This window comes from Meles meles, chromosome 18 (assembly GCF_922984935.1).
Source record: "Meles meles chromosome 18, mMelMel3.1 paternal haplotype, whole genome shotgun sequence".
NCBI classification, from domain to species: domain Eukaryota; kingdom Metazoa; phylum Chordata; class Mammalia; order Carnivora; family Mustelidae; genus Meles; species Meles meles.
The window spans coordinates 8,346,531-8,364,447 of record NC_060083.1 but is presented as its reverse complement, the minus strand read 5'-3'; the positions used below and the strand labels follow the sequence as shown (position 1 = coordinate 8,364,447).

Here is a 17,917-nt window from a genome sequence, read left to right as displayed (position 1 = left end):
TGCTTCCGGGCAGAGGGTTTTGCAGAAAACTGGCTGACTGGTTCCCTGGACTCCGGACTCAAAGGCAAACATGCGTTGCCTTACCTCAGTTTGGCGAGACCCTGGCATCCACCTCCGCCTTACCCTCCCCGCCCCACCTCCCCACCCCGTCCCAGGGCTGCAGCTGGGCGCGCAGTTGGGAACCCACGCCGGGTTCCCGGGAAGTTCCAGCTCCCAACCACAAATCCCTTGCGAGGTGGCAAAGCAGTTTGGGATCCATTCAGCACCCGACCAGCATCTCAGTCCAGCACGCTGTGTTTGTTTTTCATGATTTGGGGGGAAAAAATCCCTCCCCCTTTGAACAGCGTATTTGTGTTAGCAAAAGAGTGATGTGATTTAAATTAATTACTATCTACAGATTACAAAGGAGAGTTCAGTCATTATTTTAAAATAATTCAGTCCTGCCCCCAAAAAGTGTATCAACATTTGTGTGTGTGTGTTAGCGTCAGGGTTAGGTGGAATGGAAGAGCTTTGCATTAACCAAGGGTCCAGCTTCTGGCTTTTTAATGGGGTTTCAAGTCCTGAAAGAAGTCTGACAAAACCGGCACTGGCGAATACTGTTGGGTCAGAAATGAGGCTTAAATAAAGGGGGGGGGTGTGGAGAGAGAGAGAGATCCGTTCTATTTCTGAATTGTACAACTTTGCTGCTGTAGAAACTCTCAGGCATCAGTTTTTCCCCCCCGGGGTGGGGAGAGGGGAGACACAAAAACCGAAAAACAAAATTGGGGGCGGGGTGGGGAGAAGGAATGCTAAAGAATTCCAGCCTGAGATGTAAAATTCCAAATCCCACGTTCCGTGTTAATGAAGAGTATTTAGTCCCTAAATGCACCCCATCCATGTGCATCTTTTGTGAACGTCCTGCAGTCCCGCCCTACCCTCCCCCCTGCAACCCCCGGGCAGCCCGCGTGGGTTTTCTTCAATCTCTTCCCCCATCCGAGGCGCATTGCTAAGTGTGCTGGTCCCCACAAACACACGTTTTGAGGTCTGGTTCTGATTAATTGTGTCATGTTGTTGTCGAATAGTTTGTGCCTCATGACTGTGCATGCAGACTTTTGAGCGAGCGAATGGAAAACATGTCTTGGAGATCCGGGTGGGCACTGAGGCCCAGTCAGGCGTCTGGGGCTGCACAGGGCTCTTTGCACCAGCCCCGCTTTTGCAGACCTAATTGTTCATCCCACTCATTTAAGGGCCTGAACGGGTTGCCAGATTGAAGTGAAGAGACTTTGCAGGTTTGCGTGGTGAGCTGGTAGTTACACCCTGACTTCGTGGTCTTTGAGAATAAAATTGCTTTGATCTGCTCCTTTCCTTTAGAAATGTTGGTTTTTCCCATCCCTTCTCTTTCCCCCTCCCTCTTTTCTTTGCTGCCTTTTGTGCATAAAAACCCTTTATTGACATTTAAAGGGCCTCCCACGGCTTTGCTATCAGTTTTAGCTCGCCTGTGCATATGAAAGACATCTTCGGGTTGTCGACAGAGGGGTCTAATTGGACGATCGCTAGTGAATACATTTGAGGTGAAAAACGGAATCTTGTGCTAACTTGGTGCTGGCCTGAGGATTCCTCTCAGCCTGGGTATTGTTCACAATCACGGCCCACCCCCATCCCTCCCCATCCCTTTGGATGTGGAGACGGAACCCGTATTTGTCGTAACAATGGTCATGCACTTGAAATAAACCCTATAGTTGAGGATTTTGTCTTTTGACCACAGCATTAACTGTGTGCACAAATTGGATTGACTGCTTTTTTTTTTACAGCCAAATTGAGCAATCAACATATTAACTAATGTAATTAGTAAGTGGTTTTTTTTTTGTTCAAAAAGCTTAATTAGGCCTAATAAGTACATCATCTGCATGACAAATAATCGGCCAACAATATTTTCTGGTTTTTCCTGAAGTTATTTTAATTCTCAGTAGTCAAAGTATCTTTGAATCTCGCCAATTATTCAGTCATCTCATAAAAGCAAAGCCAATTCAACTAAGTTAAAGTTATTTATAGTTTCCCTTTTGAATAGATGTTCTGATATCTTGTAGCTACAGCCTCGGGAACGCCAGGTTGAAGTTCCCATAAAGTCTTAATTGAAGTCTCAGTGATTTTTCCATCGTTCCGCAAAGGAGAAAGCCAGCAAAGACAATTTAGAAGTGATTTACAATTAAAGGTCGAGCTTTTTATGAAAAGGCCCTGTAGCGGAGATACGTGAATGAATTAGTATTTGACAGGTGTTCTGAGACACTACAGGGCACTGTGCTAGGGGGAAAAAAAAGCATTATAAATCCTTCACACACTAACTTTCACACTATCAGATTTTTCCCCCCAGCATAATCCCCTCTTGTGAATTTCACACTGTTGACGTATCAAGTCAAGCCACCCAGATTATTTACAATGGAAGTCAAAATCAAGAAGGATGTTTCTTAATTCCAAAAATCAGTCTTGATTAAAAAAAAAAAATGAAGCATTATCGCTCTGCTATTTTGTTTCTGCCTTTATCAAATAATGACACAGTGATTTATAGTACACTAAAAGGGTATCCCTCCTTAGGTTACTTCCAATTATACCTACCCTCTCCCCCCCCCAAAAAAAACCTCCAAAAATTTAAAAATGACATGGATATTATTTGACTCCACGGTTCTACCAGGGCCGAGGTACTTTCGGATTGCTAGGAAGTGCGTACAGCCTATAGGTTTTCTCTGCTCAAGCTTTCTTTTTGGTGCCTTTTCCAGGTTGAGTTCTCTACGGGATACATGGGAACTTTTCGTAAAGGCTGATTTTATTTTACATTCAATTTCGGATTTCTTCTGGAAGAAAAAAAACCCCCGCAAAACAATATGAAAGACAAGACCGTGTATAACGTTACAGGCTTGACAGCTCTCAGCGGAATAACTAAATACTTTCTTCCGCCCATATGTATCAGCAGCGTTCCCGTGCTCTCACACATGTGCATTAATATTCTTCGCGTAAAGGAGCGTCCGAGCATGGTGGGGGTGTGTGTACATTCAAGGGAAAATGCATGGACAGTTTTAAACCACCTGGGTTGCTAGGCCCGTTCTCCACTCCCCCTTCTTCTTCTCCTTCTTCTTTTTTTTTTTTTTTCCAAAAGAGCATCTGAAGACCAGATTGCGTTTCATAAATTATTGACATCAGTTTTAATCAGTGTCCCCCTGACGTCGGAGCTGTGTTAGTATTTAGTGCCTGACGAAGCATGCTGTTTAATCTTACTGTGGGGATGTCAGCGTGAACCCCTGCCTGGTTTGTGACAGGGTGAGCTTATGAAAACTCGTTCTGCGACTCGCTCTGTGGCTTTGCGTTGCCCAGCTGAAACCCAAAACCCACACAAAAGACGTCTCTGCAAGATGAGCGCCGTGCTGGGCTGGCCTCCTATGGTTGTGGGTACCTGCAACATAATGCTGGTAATTGTTTAAACATGGCTTTGGGGGTTGGGGGGGTTCCTCATGCTGCGAGTGGCTCCCCAGCGCTTTGGCCTACCTTCGTCCCCAGCAGGAGAAGGGGGGTTGTGTTGGAGGTGTTGCTGTGAGAAACCCAACGCCCCACTAAAGACTCTTGCAAAATCAGAAGGCTAAAATTATTTGCTGCTTAGTCGAGAGCCTGGCACATAGCTGTAGATCGGTTGAATGTTTTTACAGTCTTGGTGATTATTATAATTATCATCATTATGGTCGTTAAGTCTTGAGAGCTTTTTTTTTTTTTTTTTTTTGCCGAACACTCGTATTAGTCATTTAATCATCGCAGCCATGCTAATAATACGCAGTATGACTGCACTTACTTTACAGATGAGAAAACCATAACCTAGAGGCATTAAAGTGGTTTTCCCGAAGCCGTGTGGTTAGGAGGTGGCGGGGCTGGGTGTTCATGCTTTGTCTTAATGCATCCTTTGGGCGGACTCCACAGAGCTTGGACGGTGGATGGGTGGGTCAGTGGGTGGGGGACAGTTACCTATCCATGTATAGGAAAGAATTGGAACCACCTGTTACTTCTGCTAGAATTGGAGATGATTCCCTAGTTGTGCCAGTCACGTTCCATTGTATTAATTATGTTCCCACATGTATAAATATGACGTTGTATGTAAGAAACCAGCCTTCAGGGGTGCCTGGGTGGCTCAGTGGGTTAAGCATCTGCCTTCAGCTCAGGTTGTGATCCCAGGGTCCCGGGATCCAGGCCCGCATCAGGCTCCCTGCTCAGCGGACCCTCCTTGTCCTTCTGCTGCTCCCCTGCTTGGGCGTGCTCGCTCTCTCTCTCTCTCTCTCTCTCTGTCAAATAAATAAATAAAATCTTAAAAAAAAAATCATCCTTCATTTTAGCCATCAGGCCTAGTGGGAGCTGGGAGTTAGGAATATAAGTGAAAAGGGTGTACATACTTTCTTGCAGGTCTTGGCATCCACTAGGGGTGATGATGGCCAAGTCTCTTGATTTCGGGGCCCGTGATCTTGCTCAAAGGTGGGGAAACACAGCTCAATCAGAAAATCCTCTGTAATAAGGCCCTTTCTGTTTCCCTAGTGCTCCGTCTCCCCCTGGCTTCCCTGAAACATACAGAAGAAAATCGAGGAAGTGGGCTGAGAAGTGTTGTTAAGAGAGGAGTTTAGGGGCCTGCCCTGGCTGCTCGTGTGCTAGGTGACGTTCACGTGCATTCGCCTAGGGCCGTTAGTGATCTCGGTTGGCGGCATGGCAGTTGGAGTGAGGGTCTCTGCTGGGCTTCTCCCCAGCATCCGGTGGGCAAGGCGTCTGCTCCCTACTCTGCCCAGAGAGAAGGGAGACAAGAGTTCTCTCAGGGTAAACCTCCTGGGGTGGGTCTGTGCATTTCCAGCCTTCGCCAAGAAGCCTTTGGCCCTGCCCAGACTTCTCTCTGACCTCCTCCTCCTGTAGAAAAATGAGATCCTCGGAAAAGTATTTGAGACTTTATGTCCAGAGTAAATATTGGAAAGGCAGTGGGTTGAAATTCAGATGTTCCCTGGAAGGAATCCCCTCATTTTCGGCTCACAGCTGGTATCGATATCTCCTCCTTGAGATGAGTTGTGCTTTTCATTAAGTAAATTTTTTGTCTTGGGATTAAACCAACATTGTATTCTTCATAGACTTCTATGTTTACACTTCAAAAGTCCGCTGGGTTGTTATTCCTGTTATCTTGATGGCTTCCTCAGGGTCCGCCTGCGGCCCGCCCGCACCAACGTAAATGGCTCCCTAGGGGACCGGATTATAAAACCTTATCTGTCCATACACCAGGACGGATAGTTTGTGAGCCAGCATTTTCTTCTTCTTTCAGAAGTGATAATCATACCTTGGGTTTCCGCAGCGCCTTTCATTAGAGGGAGCCCCGAGGTCTCCGAGGGCTTTTGAAGGGCTCCGGATTTAAGCCTAATACTTGCAGAGTGGCCCACAGCGTTTTGCCCGTCGTCCAGGAAGACCCACAGCAGCCCCCGTGGGCTCCGTGGCCTTGGGAGACGTGGCACTGGGTTGGGAGGCTGGGGGGCTGCCGAGCTGACAGTATCGGTGCAAGGCGGCCGTCCGGTGACGTCCCGAAGACAGACCACTGCCCCCTACAAAGTGCCCACCATTGTAATAGGTGCTTTATATGGATTTTCGCCGGCCTTCGGAACCTTGTATAATTGGCGTGCCTTTCCCCGCATGTCAGAAGGCCGAGACACATATCCGTGGTCAGCCTTGGCCGGTACAGGTGGCGCTTCCTTCTCGTCCCCAGCTCCCGGGGGCGGGGGGGGGGGGCCCTGGCTGGGCATGTGTTGAGCCCAGCTACTTCCTTCTGTGCCAGAGAGAAGGGGCTATGGGTGTGCCTTGGACCAGGTGTGGAATGCGTCTCGTCTGAGACTTCCCCTTCTAACACTTTGGTGCCTGGCCCCGAGCCCCCGACCCGATAAGCCTTTTTGTGAGATGTCCGCTGACAGTGGAAAAGCTGAGGTCACCGAGGGGACAGGGGTACCGTGACTGAGGAGTTCTGCCAGGGACTGGAGATGTGTGTTCCGGCTTTGCCTGTGTGGGCGCTGTCCCTGATGATCCCTGGCCTCCTGCCGTCGGGACTAGCGTAGAGGTCATCGTTTGGGGGGGAGGAATTGGTGTCACAGTGCCTTTGCACATGTAGAGAAGATCCAGAAGACAGATGTCTCTAGGTGTGGTTATGGAAAGGAGTGTCTTTTCAGCGGGCAAAGGAAACTGGTGGGCTGAGAACCTCAGAAGGCAGAAAGTTAACACCCTAGCGCACCACGTCCACTGATAACCAAGGAAGGTTCCCCGCTCAGTGTGGAAGCTGGAAGGAGGTTCTGGAAGTCTGTCTCTGGAGGATTCAGGACTGGCCTGGGTGACATAGGCAAGGTCTCACTCCCCTCCCCACCCCCCGCTGCTGTAGGTGGTTGAGCTTCATGTTGGAGGCCCTCCATGCCCTCTTCCTGACTGGCGCTCCTCATAGATTTCTAGATTTTTCCCCAGGTCCTTTTCGCCTGTGGATATTAGGGAGTATTAGTGGTCACGTGCAATTTGTACACATTCTCGAGGCTCCACACCTGAGTTCCACTATCTGTAGGACGGTAGGGACCTTTCAATGGACTGGGTTTGAATAACTGAGCCTTAGGTAACAAGGAAATGAGAACAGAGCTCGTTTAGTTTCCCCAAGCCCTTGTATGTTGCAGCCTTTCCATATTTGATGGGGCATCCCCAAAGGGAGGGACACTCTCTGCCTGCCTAGTTACCACTGTCGGAGCTTCCGAGTTCGTCTGTTCCGGCTTGCGGTGGCCGTGGTGCCTACTTAGCCATCACGCCACGGCTCCCCCATTCTGGAACCAGGGCAGACATTACTAATCAACCACAGCACTCTGTTCTTTTAAGGCCAGAGATGGTCCCAGGGTTTTAGCATCCTTTACAACAGAATACCCTGGACTGCCATAACGTCTTAGGAGTAGCCTTGGAGATGAAAACCGCATGACCACTTTCGGACCTAGAAGACCTTCCCCAGCTCCCCCAGCCCACAGTCAAAGGGGAACCCTGCAAACGGACGTGTCTGGAGCTGTCAGTGGGGGTGGCCATCTCTTGGGTTGGGGAGGTAGAGAAGTGTGAAGTGGGGGCCCTCCCTGCGGGTTGGGGCAGGTTGGGGCAGGTTGGGGAGGTCGTGCGTGTGAAAGGTTAGTACGTGTACCCTCTGCTAAACTGTGAACACCGCTGGGCCCCCAGAGGGAGGAACTTTGCCAAACGCCCCGGACGCGGGAGGTGCGGAGGGTCTCGAGCAGAGGTGGATTTCGTATTGGGCTCCTCTAAAATGTGGGGGGATTGCATTGCAGTCCACTGCAATACGGTAACCCCGTGCATTGGCTGTGCAGCTAGCATTTTTGTTTTCTCCCTGCCACCAGCTCTAAGAGAGATTGGGTTCCCCGAAAAGGGTGCCCTCTGGGAGAGGCAGCTTCCCCTGCACTGGGAGAGCTCCAGGACTACCCTCCCATGCCAAGGAGAGCATGTCCCAGCCCGGGGGCAGGGCTCTGGTGCCTGACACTTCCCAGGGTCCCTTCCTACCTGAGAAGTGGGTCCTGGCCCCCAAGCCACGTCTGGGTGGCATTGAGAGACTCTCCCCCAGCCGCTTCCCCTCGGTGCCCTGCTTGCATGTGGACCCGACAGTAACTAACTGACGGCTCCAACCCCAGCATGGAAAAGGAAACCACCATGTTGACACAAACATGGGTTGGCATCGGAAACATGAAAGTACCTTTGAGTCGGACGCCCCAGGGCAGGGCCGTTGGACACCCTGACATGGTGGTTTTTCCTAAGTCCGAGATGCCTGCAGGAGAATATGACCCACATTTAAGTGACAAGCTGGTTTCTGATTGTCCTGCTCCGTAGGAATGATGTGCTTCAAAAACCAAGGTCGGAGAGCCCAGCCTTCTGTTTACTCGTATATGGAAGAGCTTGATGTGTGCGTTAGGACTTTGGATTGAGACCAGCAGTGTCCAGCCCCACGTGCCCTCCACCCGCCATGTGTGTCCCGTGGGTGTGTCGTTGAACCCCTGTGTGCCTTCAATGCCCTCGGCGTGCTGGGAGTTCTGTGCAAGACCTCGGTGGGATATGGGGGGCCAGGGAGTGAGAGGAGCCCCTGCCCCATGCTGCAGAGCAGGGTTGGGGGGAGCTCAGAGGCAGACCGCTCGTCTGACTTTGGCTCGATACACATGTCTATCCCCCTTCCTCCTGCCGTACTCCATTCTAAACTCTGCACAGATACGACCTCATTTTATCCTCACAACCGGCCACGACGTGGCTTCTACCAATATTACCTGGAAGGAGATTCCTCTCTCAAAGTGTGACATCGTAGGGAAAAGCACCAGGATCCTAAGTATCCAGCTCCAGGACTGCAGATGAACGCCCACATCAGGAACACACCAGCACCCCCAGAGCTGCCCTGGACTCCCTCCCTGTCGCCATGCGCCCTTCCCAACAGACATTGGCTTTGACTGCTTTTGAGCTCTATGTAAGTGGAGTTGTGTTCTGGCTTCTTTTGCCCCATGTTCTGTTCATGGGGCTTGTCCGCGGTTCATTTCCTTCGTTCCTATGGCTGTGTAGGGTCCCGGAGCAAACACGTGGTCCAGTTTAGTTACCCAGCCTGTTTGTGGTGGACACTCAGGTGGTTTTCTCGTGCCAGCTCATACAAAGGATGCTGCTGTGGATAAGCTTGTCCTTGTCTTTTTTTTTTTTTTTTAAGATTTTATTTATTTACTTGATAGACAGAGATCACAAGTAGACAGAGAGAGAGAGTGGGGGAAGCAGGCTCCCTGCTGCAGCAGAGAGCCTGATGCGGGACTCGATCCCAGGACCCTGGCTGGGATCATGACTGGAGTGGAAAGCAGAGGCCCCAACCCACTGAGCCCCCCGGGTGCCCTGTCCTCGTCTTTTGATTTGGGGGCGTGTGAACGCGTTTCGGTTGGGCGTGTATCCAGAAATAGAGTCATTGGATCCGGGGGGTAGCTCTCAGGCCAGCTCTGTACATCACGGTTCTACATGGTGCAGAAGGCGGATGTCCAAATTTACATTCGTACGTAATTCCGCAGGTGAAGAAACAGGCACGTGAGGGACACGGTCCTTGCCCAGGGTCACCCAGCTAGCAGGTGGGATGGCCCCGGGTCCTGCTTCTCACCACTGTGTCTGATTGCCGTCTCTCATCTTTAATCTGTATGTAGTCAAGGAAAACTGTTAATATGGGGGGTTGGTGGTCAAAGTTTTCCTTTATTTCTCTGGGTCTCAGTTGTCTCTCCCTTAAAGTGAGGGTTTGGGGCGTGAAGACCATCTTCAGCTCTGATAGCCTGTGTTCAGTGAAATATGCCTCCTTCCTGAGGCAGCTTTTGCCATGTTCCCCGCGCCCTCTGTTCCGCTGGGAGTCCCTCGAAAGACTGGTCAGGCTCTGCGTGGGGGGCCTCACCTGGGCCGGCCCTTCAAGACCACCAGGGATTTGTCCTTCTCTCCCTCACCAGCTGTTCCAGTTGGGGAGGGGAAGCGTGGGGCGCGTTCCTTCTTCGCCCTCTGGCGTGTCAGCTAGCCGGTCTCCTCTCTCCGGATCCTGCATGAACAGCTGGATGGACGTCGACCAAGTCAGCTCACCTGTGTAACCAGCTCAGCCGTCAAGAAATAAAACATTTCCGGAAGGCCTCCATACGTCCTTGAGATCACCACCCCGCGGTATACGACCATCTTGTCTTCTGGCGCTGTGGGTTTAGTTTTGTCTGCTCTGGAACTTTCTGTAGATGAAATCATACTGTACGTTCTCTTCAGTACCTGCCTTCCTTTGCTCAGCCTTATTTGCTTATAAATAGTCTTAAACATATGGTGTCCTGGAGTCCTTTTTAGTTTGATGGATGATCTCAGCTTCTTGGGGGTACAGATCATCCTGCTTGCTCTGTCTGCCGACCTTTACTCCATGGGAATGATTTCCTTGTGGGTTTTGTAATGTCTGACTGTGAGCTTATCTTTTCGGGGGGATTTTATGGAAATCCCGCTGGTCTGAGATCTGGAGTGTCCCTACTGAGTTGATTTTGCCAGACATCTTCATGGTATCATAGGCGTGGGACTGATTTTTCCATGAATTAATCATCTTGGACATTTCTGTATCAACTGAGGATTTTCCTCTAGTCCCTCCTAGGCCTGGATTGCTGCTGGTTTTCAGCTGGTCTCTTGCCTGTTTGTCCTGTTCCCCAGGACAGATCTGTTCTTACGGGTAGTTCCCACTGCCAGATACCCAAATGGATGGTTTCTTCAGCCCCTTGATCGGTTGTCATTTCTTGGTGTAGCCAGCCCTGATTGTCCTACATAATAATATCCTAAGCTCCCTCATCTGTGTCTGTCTCCTTCCCACACACACACACACACACACACACGTATGCATCACATACATTCCTGATCACCCTTTTCTTACTCCACTTTCTCCTTTTCCTCCCATAACACTTACCATCTTCTAACACACCATGTAATTTACTCCTTAATTATGTTTATCGTCCGTCTTTCCATCCTACCACTTGCTCCATTTTGACACTCGTTAGAAATTAAGTTCACATAGTGGGGGTCCTTGTCTGTGTCGCTCATGAGGGTCCTGGCGTATAGTAGATGCTCATTAAGTCTTGGTTAAAGGAAAGAATGTAGGGTCTCATGTGTGCATCCTGGCCTTGGAAGTCTCAAGGCCTCATCTCCTTTCTGTATATGGGTGCTAAAACCAAAGCCCAAAGCCATGAAGGCCTGTTTCTAGGTCAAATACCCAGGTTTTCTTTCCTTTGATCTCTTTCTCCTTCTCATCCAGCCCCACTCACACAGACCTGTTGGTCACCATGGTCTCAGTGTTTCTCTTAATACTTCGGCTTGCAGATTCTTAATTCTTCCAGCACCTGGGGATTTCCTTTTATTTCTTGTGAGATCTGCTATGCATTAAATATTTTTTAAAATTACATTTCATCTAGATGTTTGCCGTGGTAGGGGTTCTGCATGAGCTCAGTCCACCTTGTTGCCAGAACTCAGAGCCATATATTTTAATCTTTCATCCATCTGGAATTAATTGTGACATATGGTGTGAGGTAAGGATCTTTCTTTTTTTTTTTTTTCCTCCAAATATTTAGCCAGTCATTCAGTGACAATTATTGGGAAAAAAATCATTCATTCTTAGTGATTTAAGATGCCATATTTATGAAATGCTTACATTTTCTTATAAACTTGGATCTGTTTTCTGGATTTTCAGTTTTGTTTCACTGATGGGTCTGTTTTCCTGCCATTTCCCGTCTGTTTGGTTGCTGCATTTTGGTGTCGGGTGTGTTCAGTACTTACTCACTGATCTTTTCACATTGGTTCTTTTCCAGTTATCCTCATTGCTATTCTTACGTATGTGTGCATGCCTGTGTGCATGGGCTCTGGGTGGGTTTGGGAAACGTCAGTACACATGCCCTGGATAATTGGATGGCAGTGTTCCTTAAAGTGAACTCGGTGATAATGAACAACCTCACACTTTTTCAGTTGTTACTGTATCAACTCAAGTGTTGCACTTCATGATTTAATGATGTAAAACGTCTCCGTTAGGGTTGTAAGATACGAAATGGGTAGGATGGACGTCTGGATAAATCACAAATTGCGTGTTTCTTTTCACTGCATCTTCAGGATAAATCTGTAAGACGTTTTATTGAGTTATTATTGAAATCCAGCCAGCTGCACTTATTTAAAGAGCGTAAGTCAGTAAGTTTGACATACGCGTGTACCTATGAAAACATCACCACGATCAAGACACAGTACCTATCCGTCAGCCCCAAATGTTTCCTAATGCTCCTTGGTAATTCCTCCCACACCTCTTGCCCCTTTCTCTGAGAGCACTTTCTGTCATTTTACATTGGTTTCCCTTTCTAGAGTTTCTAGTAAATGGAATCATATGGTATGTATTCTTTTTTGTCTGTTTTCTGTCGTTCTGCACGATTATCTTGAGATTTGTCTGTGATGCGATGTGCATCACTGGTTCACTGCCTTTTATCACTGGTAGCAGTCCGTTGTGTCCCTGCACCTGCTGATGGACACTGAGGTCATTTCCCGTGTTTGGCCATTACTGATAAAGCAGCTGTGGCCATTCCTGTGTGTGTATTTGCGGGCACAGATGTGTTCATCTCTCTTGCTAAGTGCCTGGGAGTGGAGTGACTGTAATGAGGTGGTATGTGTATGTTTAACTTTTTAAAAAAAATTTTAAGAAAACAGCCATGCTGTTTTCTAGAATGGTTGTACCACTTTACATTCACACCAGCAGCATGAGTGTTCCAGTGTCTTGTCTCCCATTTCTAGTCCTTGCCAGCATTTGATATAGTCGGTCTTTTAATTTTAGCCATTCCAAGAGGTACATGGTAGAGGGACACTTAAACCTTTACAGGTTTAAATCTAACACTGCAGACATGTTAGGGGGCGCCTGGGTGGCTCTGTTAAGCCTCTGCCTTCAGCTCAGGTCATAATCCCAGGGTCCCGGGATCGAGTCCTGCGTCTGGTTCCCTGCTCAGCAGGGAGTCTGCTTGTCCCTCTCCCTCTGCCTCTCCCCTCTGCTCATGCTCGTGTGTTCTCTCTCTCTCTCTCTCATAAATAAAATCTTTTTTAAAAAGCTGCCAACAATCCAGAGATGTTTAACATTTCCACTTATTCATATCTTCTTTTACATCCTTCTGCAGAGTATATACATTTCTTTATACTAGTCTCACACTTTTTTGAAAGAAAGTTGATTTCCATGCATTTATAATTTGGATTACTATTAGAAAAGGGATTTTTTTCCCTTCTTATTTTATCTTCTAACTGGATACTGCTGACATGTAGAAAGGCTGTTATTTTTATGTAAGTAATTTGCAAACTGCAACATCACTGAACTTTTAAAAATTAATTTGCTAATTAAATTAGTTAATTCTCTTCTCTTGGATTTTTTAAGATTCAACTGTAATCCTCAAATCATGAATTTTTTAGCACTTTTTTCCTAACACTTGTACTTTTATTTTTCCTGTCTTACTGCATTGGCTTGAAGTCCAAGTAATGCTGTATAGGAATGCTAACATACACCCTTGGGTTTCTGGCCCCAGTGAGAATGTTTCTAGCGTTTTCTCAGTAGGTATGTTTTTGTTACTAGTTTTAAGTGGATAGCCTTTATTGTGCTCAAAGAAATGACTTTGTTTCCTGGTTTACTGGGAGATTTGCTCCTTTTTGGTGTTATTGTTTTAAATTACGAATATGTGGAATGGTAATCCTCTCGATATCAATCAAAATGATCATATACTTTCACTTTGACTATTAATGTAATGAATTGCATTAATTCATTCCTAAATTTTTTTGAAAAGATTTACTGAGATATAATTCACATACCATATAATTTACCCATTTAAAATATATGATTCAGTGCTTTTGAGTGTGGTTATAGAGTGATGCAACCAATCATCACTAAAATTCATTCCAGAACATTCTTGTCTCCCAACAAGAGGATCTTGTACCCATTAGCAATCATCCTCCATTTCCTCTTTGCCGTCATCACCCCAACCCTAGCCAACCACTAATCTACTTTCAGTCTCTGTAGATTTGCCAGTTCTGGACATTTCCCATAGAGTCATACCGTATGTGGCCTTTGTGACTGACTGCTTTCAGTTAACAGTGTTCTCATGGTCTTTCTGTGATGTAGCATGGAGCAGATCTTCATTCTTTTGTATGGCTGAGTAGTATTCCATTGTATGCGTACACAGCTTCTTATTTACTTATTTATTTTTTCATCTGATGGCAGATATGTACATTGTTTCCACTTTGTGGCTATTAGGGATAATGCTGCGTGAGTATTAATGTGTAAGGTTTTCATACAGAGATGTGTTCCTGTTTCTGTTGGGTTATGTATCTAAGAGTAGAGTTGCTGGGTCATATGATAACTCTGTGTTTAAGTTTTTGAGGCACTGCCAGACTGTTTTCCAAAGCAGCTGCACCGTTTTACACTCCCACCTGCAACATATGAGGGTTTCATTTTCTCCACATTCTTCTCGTCGATACTTATTCCCTGTCTTTCTGATTATAGCCTTTCTGGTGGGTAGGAAGTGGTATCTCATTGTGGTTTCGTGATTTTCTAAATTTGAACGAGTCTAGCATTTTGGAATGCGTTTATTTGGTGACACGTTGTTCCTTGCTAATATTTAATTTTGATCTTTTAGATCTCTTCAAAAGTGAGATTTGCCTGAACTGCTTTTCTCCTTATATTGCCTTTCGTGTCAGGGCTATTCTGAATTTATGCAGTGGAGTGAGAAGTTTCCAGTCATTTCTGTGCCCTGGAATAATTTAAGGAGCATGATAGCTAGCTCTTCCTTGAAGATTTGCCTGAATTAGCCCATCTGGGCCCTGTGCCATTTTTGGAAGTAGTTATCTGATAATGATTTCAATTTCTTCCATGCTTGTATGTTTATTCAGGAATTTTTCATCTGCGTTTTGAGTCAAATCTGGTAATTTGTTTTCCAGGAAAATTATCATTTACCCAGATTTTCATTTTTTTCAAGCATAGTTGTATGTAGCCATCACTAAAGCCATTTTTTAAAAAAAATTCCTCATGTGCCTGTGTCATCTTTCTGATTCCGAATACTACGTATTTATTCTCACTCTCTGCCTGGGTTTGGTGTTTTTCTTGATATTTTCCCGAGCGATGGTAATACTCTCTCTTGAACACTGACTGTGTGTCAGGCCTTGTGCTGAGCACTCTGTGTGCACTCAGTTTTCAAACCTGTAGAACTTCATGAGTTGAGTACGATTATCCCCATTTTACAGGTGGTTGAGAAGTTCAGAAACCCAACTTGCCTGACGTCAACTGGCTGCCAAGCCCAGAGCTGTAATTCCAGCAGGACCTGTCAGCTCAGTGCTGGAGCTCTTCCAGCTTGAGGCTGCCCTTTGTTTTTGATATTATATATTGCTTCTAGTTGTCTTTTTTCTAGCTATCTAGCTATCTGTTTATCTACCTATTTATTTTAGAGACAGAGCGTGTGCATGCCAGCGTGCATTGTGGGCAGGGGCCTGAGAGGGAGAGAGAGACTCTTAAGCAGGTTCCACGCCTGGTGCAGCTGGCGAGGTGGGGCTCTGTCTTACGACCCTGAGATCATGACGTGAGCCGAAATCAAGGGTCAGATATTTAACCGACTGAACCGCCCCCAGCACCCCTGTTTCCAATTTCCCAATTTCCATTTCACCCTTATTCATTCTTGTTCAGGTTTTTGTGGCCCTCCTCCTGATACTTTTCATTAAATGCTCCGTTCAGCTCATGGCATGATTTTCTTATTCGTGCTTGACAGTGGAAACGCGGAAGGCCGTGCCTTCTCTCTCGAGAGCTGCTTTCGCCACCCGCCCTTCGTTTTGATTTGCACCTGCTCCCGCTGTCACTGCTTTGAGGAGGACGGTATTATTGTCGTTTGGACTTCTGCTCCTGGAGTTATTTATGAATTTCATTTTCATTTCCGGGGAGTAGGTCCTTAAAATACACGTGTTGTAATTAGTGGGTGATTTTGTTTTATTGCAGCCGGTACAGTTTTTAACAATCTCGTGTGTGTGTGTGTGTGTGTACAAGATCAGTTCTCTTGAGAGTCCATAGGAACTGAAAGAGGACTCTTTCAGTTTTTAGGGCACCGTTTCGCATATTTGTTAAATCACTCTTAGTCATTTTTCCCCCCTCCAGATCCTCTGCATTTTTGTTTTTATGTTCGCCTACTTGGAGCAAAGACATGATCTTAGTGAGAGATGCCGACATTATTGGTCCCTCTCAGTACTTAACCAGTTAGACAACCAAGTCCTCCAGTCTTTTAAAGACTGAGAGAAATGGCAAAGCATGTAAGGGAAGTGGAGCCCGACGGAAGCAGGGTCACGGGATCGCAGCTGAAATACCGAGTTCAGAGCAGAATGCCGTGAGTGGGACAAAGCTGGTTGTCTGATACCGATACCAGGAAAAAGGCACGCACTGTACTGTGCACTTGCATGGGCCTTGGACTCCTCCTCAGTGGAGAGAGGGACTTGGCAGAGGAGTTCTCAGTCTCTTCCAGGGCTCCCATTCCAGGATGATGGTTTTGGGGTTCCCCACGACGTGGTGCCAGGGAGGGAATGAGCTGGGAGTAAGGATGCGAAGCGGAGGAGAAAGGCCAGGGTGACTCCTGGTTGGAACTGGAGCAGTTGGAGCTGACAGCTGGGCTGAGTTTATTGCTTTGGCTCATTCCTGCTCATACATGAGGCTCTGCCTCATTGCCTTTCAGCCTGGCAAAAGAGGTTCGCTGAAACAGAGTCTGTCTGCATGGACAAGATGGTGAGCCCATGAGAACTCACTGACATGGGGTGCCACTTCCCACAAGGAGCTCGGACCCCAACGGCTTGGTTTGGCTCCAGCAATCACCCTTGCCCCACCCCAGGAGCTCTGAGCTCCCCCCAAATAGTGTCTCCTTGGGCGGCTTCCTGCAGGAACAGGAAGGGTAGCCAGCCCCGTGCCTGCCTCTGTTTCTCCTCCCTCTCCTGCCAAGGGGTGATGAATTCATGGAAGAAGGAGGGGATGCTGGAGAGAGACATGCATCTCACAGGATACCAGAACCGTAAGAAAGGCTGAAAAGGAATGAGCTCAGTATCCAATTTAAGAAGTGAGGGGGGAAAAAAATTAACAGAATAAGCCAGAAAGAAAGTGGTGGTGGGGAAGACAAAAATAAGAAGTCAATGAACTAGAAAACAAACAGTCAACAGAAAGGATTGGTCAAAGCTGGAAGCTGGTTGTTTGGAAAGGCTCATAAAACAAACAAATCTAGGAAGATTGATCAAGAAAAAAAAAAGGGAGAAGGAATAAATAAAAACATTAGGAATGAAAAGAGATATAACAAGAGATCTGGCAGAGACAAAGGTAACACCATGCATAACTTTATGCTAATAGATTCAAAAGTGTCATTTCCAGGATCACAATCAAACCTGGAGCATTTCTCATAGAGCTGCCCACAGACGAGGTCCAACAAAACCTGACATGAAACCAATGAAAAAAACAGACAGATTGGACTCCATCAAAATTTAAACCTGGTGCTTCAAAGGACACCATCAAGAGCACGAAAAGACAGCCCGTAGAATGGGAGAAAATATTTGCAAATCATGTACCCGATCAGGGCCCAGAATATATGAAAAAATATCACATCTGCAGAAATCTTCCAACTCACCCACAAAAAGGCAAACTTAAGTTAAAAAAAAAAAAAAAACAGGCAAAAGACCTGAATAAACATTTCTCCAAAGAACATCTGTCCATGGCCGGTAAGGTGTGTCAGAAGATGCTCCGTGTCATTAGCCAGTGAAATGTGAGTCAGTCTCACACTGAGACGTTACTTCACACCTGCCGGGATGGCTCCTAATTGAAAAGATAGTAGCAGGTGTTGAAAAGAATCTGGAGAAACTGGAACCCTTATGCCTACACTGCTGGTGGAAACGAAGAGGGTCATAGTCCCATTAAGAAAGAGTTTCTCAAAAGGTTAAATATACATGGAACTACCATGGGACCCCCCAGTTCTACTCCCTTTCAGGTGTATACTCAAGAGAAGCAGAAATATGTAGGCAGACAAAGACCTGGATGTGATTGTTCTTAGGGACAATATTCATAACAGCTTGAAAGTAGAAACAGCCGGAATGTCCATCAGTGGATGAATGGATAAATAAAGTGTGGTATATCCATTCAGTGGAATATTACACAGCCGTGTAAAGGAATGGAGTACTGAGACATGCGTAAACTGTATCTTGAAAACTTCATGGTCCTTAAAACCAGTCACGTTAGACCTCATACTGTATGATTCTACTTACGGGAAATGCCCAGAATAGGCAAATTCATACGGGAGGCAGATTGTGGTTGCCAGAGACTGGAGGGAAGGGTGAATGAGGA

General features: G+C 46.7%; 1 protein-coding gene across 3 annotated transcripts in view; it reads left to right on the top strand.

The window, feature by feature from the left end:
* Positions 1-17,917, top strand: part of NTN1 (netrin 1) — a 168,773-nt gene that overhangs the window by 16,581 nt on the left and 134,275 nt on the right. The gene's annotated exons all lie outside the window — the stretch shown is intronic.